We start from the raw sequence: 366 nt of genomic DNA, 5'->3' as shown, positions 1-366 counted from the left end.
TTCCGGTTCGCAGCCCGATTCGTAACCACTACGCTAATTTGTCCCTATTTTTTCATTAATGACTTTCTTAATTTTGGGATTCACACTTAGGTCTTTAAACCATGCTGAGTTTGTTTTTGTATAGGGCATAAGGTAAAGGTCTTGTTTCAATCTTTTGCTTTCCAGTTCTGCCAGCACCATCTGTTAAGGAGACTATCGACTCCCCATGTAACATACCTAGGCACTTTGTCAAAAATCCATTGGCTGTATGTAAATGGGTTAATTTCTGGAATCTTGATTCTGTTCCATTGATCAATGTATCTTTCATTGTAACAGTACCAGGCTGTTTTGACCACTGTAGCCATGTAGTGGATTTTCAAATGGGGG

This window comes from Chrysochloris asiatica, unplaced genomic scaffold (genome assembly GCF_000296735.1).
Source record: "Chrysochloris asiatica unplaced genomic scaffold, ChrAsi1.0 scaffold00013, whole genome shotgun sequence".
Taxonomy (NCBI): Eukaryota; Metazoa; Chordata; class Mammalia; order Afrosoricida; family Chrysochloridae; genus Chrysochloris; species Chrysochloris asiatica.
This window is presented reverse-complemented; position numbering follows the sequence as displayed.